This window comes from Phyllobates terribilis, unplaced genomic scaffold, assembly GCF_046119375.1.
Source record: "Phyllobates terribilis strain yellow unplaced genomic scaffold, ASM4611937v1 Scaffold_27__1_contigs__length_16484149, whole genome shotgun sequence".
NCBI classification, from domain to species: domain Eukaryota; kingdom Metazoa; phylum Chordata; class Amphibia; order Anura; family Dendrobatidae; genus Phyllobates; species Phyllobates terribilis.
Genome location: NW_027362787.1, coordinates 7,014,719 through 7,018,577, shown reverse-complemented (window position 1 = coordinate 7,018,577; position 3,859 = coordinate 7,014,719). Strand labels below are relative to the sequence as shown.

The 3,859-nt window shown below is 48.5% G+C and overlaps 1 pseudogene; it reads left to right on the top strand.

Annotated features, from left to right (window-relative positions):
* Positions 1-2,896: 2,896 nt before the first annotated feature.
* Positions 2,897-2,999, top strand: LOC141178059 (U2 spliceosomal RNA; annotated as a pseudogene).
* The last annotated feature ends 860 nt before the right edge of the window (positions 3,000-3,859 follow it).

The following is a 3,859-nucleotide window of genomic DNA, read 5'->3' as shown; positions in this document are numbered from 1 at the left end:
TGTTTCCCACCTTGAAGCATGGAGGAGGAGGTGTGATGGTGTGGGGGTGCTTTGCTGGTGACACTTTTGGGGATTTATTCAAAATTGAAGGCATACTGAACCAGCATGGCTACCACAGCATCTTGCAGCGGCATGCTATTCCATCCGGTTTGCGTTTAGTTGGATCATCATTTATTTTTCAACAGGACAATGACACCAAACACACCTCCAGGCTGTGTAAGGGCTATTTGACCAAGAAGGAGAGTGATGCGGTGCTACGACAGATGACCTGGCCTCCACAGTCACCAGACCTGAACCCAATCGAGATGGTTTGGGGTGAGCTGGACCGCAGAGTGAAGGCAAAAGGGCCAACAAGTGCTAAGCATCTCTGGGAACTCCTTCAAGATTGTTGGAAGACCTTTTCCGATGACTACTTCTTGAAGCTCATCAAGAGAATGCCAAGAGTGTGCAAAGCAGTCATCAAAGCAAAAGGTGGCTACTTTGAAGAACCTAGAATATAAGACATATTTTCTGTTGTTTCACACTTTTTTGTTAAGTATATAATTCCACATGTGTTAATTCATAGTTTTGATGCCTTCAGGGTGAATGTACAATTTTCATAGTCATGAAAAAACAGAAAAATATTTAAATGAGAAGGTGTGTCCAAACTTTTGGTCTGTACTGTATATATAACAGTTTTGATTTATATATATCCATCCTAGCCCCCCCCCATATATGCATCCCACCCCACCCCATATATCTATCCAGGTCCCCACGTGTCCAGCTTGCCCCCCTTCACCTCCATGCGTCCATCCAGGTCCCCATGTGTCCAGCTTGCCCCCCTTCATCTCCATGCATCCATCCAGGTCCCCACATTTCCAGCCTGCCCCCCCTTCAGCCCCATGCGTCCATCCAGGTCCGCACGTGTCCAGCCTGCCCCCCCTTCAGCCCTATGCGTCCATCCAGGTCCCCACGTGTCCAGCCTACCCCCCTTCAGCCCCATGCATCCATCCAGGTCCCCACGTGTCCAGCCTGCCCCCCCCTTCAGCCCCCTGCATCCATCCAGGTCCCCATGTGTCCAGCCTGCCCCCCCTTCAGCCCCATGCGTCCATCCAGGTACCCACATGTCCAGCCTGCCCCCCTTCAGCCCCATGCGTCCATCCAGGTCCCCACGTGTCCATCCTGCCCCCCCTTCAGCCCCATGCGTCCATCCAGGTTCCCACGTGTCCAGCCTGCCCCCCCTTCAGCCCCATGCATCCATCCATGTCCCCACGTGTCCATCCTGCCCCCCCTTCAGCCCCATGCGTCCATCCAGGTCCCCACGTGTCCATCCTGCCCCCCCTTCAGCCCTGTGCGTCCATCCATGTCCCCACGTGTCCAGCCTGACCCCCCTTCAGCCCCATTGGTCCATCCATGTCCCCACGTGTCCAGCCTGCCCCCCTTCAGCCCCATGCATCCATCCATGTCTCCACGTGTCCAGCCTGCCCCCCCTTCAGCCCCATGCGTCCATCCATGTCCCCACGTGTCCAGCCTGCCCTCCCTTCAGCCCCATGCATCCATCCATGTCCCCACGTGTACCGCCTGCCCCCCCTTCAGGCCCATGCATCCATCCATGTCCCCACGTGTCCAGCCTGCCCCCCCTTCTGCCCATGCGTCCATCCATGTCCCCACGTGTCCAGTCTGCCCCCCCTTCAGCCCCATGCGTCCATCCATGTTCCCACGTGTCCAGCCTGCCCCCCCTTCAGCCCCATGCGTCCATCCATGCATCCTGGGTAGGTGTTTATGCCCCTGCATCCATTCATCCTGGGTAGGTGTAAATGCCCCTCCAGCCATCCATCCTGGGTAGATGTATATGCTTTTCCATTCATCCATCCATCCTCGGTAGGTGTATATGCCCCTCTATCCATACATCCATCCATCCTGGGTAGGTGTATATGCCCCAACCATCCATCCTGGGTAGGTGTATATGCCCCTACATCCATCCATCCATCCTGGGTAGGTGTATATGCCCCTCCATCCATCCATCCAATCTATCTATCTATCTATCTATCTATCTATCTATCTATCTATCTATCTATCTATCTTTCTATCCCTTCCTTTCTGAGATAAGCTGCAATAATGCATTTGTCCTATGCTACACCTTTGCACATACACCATATACCTAATCACTGACCTTGTTATCAGCTGCTACTCTTTTAATTCAACTGTCCCATCAGTTGGGTGTTGCTGAGTCCCACGCATTTAAAAAAAATGTGGGGGCCGTTACGATTTCTTTAGTGAAATGCTGGCTCCCTCTGGTGGAGCACTGACTTCTTTAATTTTCTATCTGTGGATGAAAAAAAGATAAAAAAAAAGTTTGGTCTGAGATGTTGTTTTAAAGTGCTAGCTATGTCTGTCAATCAGAGCATCCTATTGGTTTTCACCCAGGCAGATAGATTGCTTGCAATAGATGTAATGACTGAATGGAACAATGGAATAATGCAAGAGAATGGGACAATGGAACAATAGAATAATGCAAGAATGGAAGAATGGAACATCATTGCACGTGTCGTAATGGGCTCCTGGCCTTTATCTGGCTGTGCTTCTGCAGTCAGCTACAGTCTGCAGGGAGCCTGCAGACTAGGAAGAAGGTGGACCGCTGCTTGTTTGTTCACTAATTAGTTATCCTCTCCCCATCCCCTTGTCTGCAGGTGCATGGGACATTGGCGGGGGAGGGGAGAATGTTTGAAAATAGGCAGACTCATGCAGATTAAAAATGCATGCGTGGGCAGCAGCTGCAACAAGCAGTAAAGTTGTGGGTTAAAAGGTGTCTATTGATGAACAACATGTCCTCCTAAGGGGAGTCTTTGTCCCTATCCCTACAATGGGTGCCTTCTTGAAGCCAGGGTGCAGTCATAGGCCAAAACCAATTCAGGTTATCGCTTCTCGGCCTTTTGGCTAACATCAAGTGTAGTATTTGTTCTCATTTAGTATATGTGCTTTTGCTTTTACCAATATATTGTATTGTACTGTTATCTATCTATCTATCTATCTATCTATCTATCTATCTATCTATCTATCTATCTATCTATCTATCTATCTATCCCTTCCTTCCTGAGATAAGCTGCAATAATGCATTTGTCCTTTGCTACACCGCTGCACATACACCGTATACCTAGTCAGTGGCCTTGTTATCAGCTGCTACTCTTTTAACTGTATAATGTAATATTGAGTAGAATTAAATATGCTGACATATTAAATATGAGGCCTCACATAGCCCCCTAAATACAGTATGAGTCGCCAAACTCAGCCTCCTATACAGAGTAAGAGCTCCACATAGCCTCTCTATATATACTGTATGAGCCCCAACATGCAAATGTCCCATACACATATGAAAAAAGACAAAAAAACAAAGAATATATCTAATATTATGGAGAATATTTGTGCGGAGCGTCCGCCGCTTACCTGCTGTAGTAATGTCCTAATGTTCTGAGGTAAATCCGTCAGATACTCTGACGTTAGATGACCTTGGTAGTATTTGGTCAGGCAGTTATTTACTAGCTCCATCACCAGCCGGTGAGTGAAGCTGAGGACGCCATCAGGCAGTAGAAGCGCAGTGTCAGGGCGATTGTTGATAAGAATCCCCAATAGTGTTCCTACCTGAATATTATCCAGAAGCAATTCAGCCATAGCGAAAAACTGCAAGTGCTATCAATCACTATGAAGCCAAGAAAGGCACCCGTGACCCTGCGTACATTCTATAAGTAGTTTCTGGGAGCTGTGATGTCATAATAGAATGGAATCTAGTGATAGAATCTTAAACGGCGGCTCTGCACAAATAGATGACACCGAGCAATACTGAAAGTGGAAACACCATAGAATTAATTACGTCTCCATATTA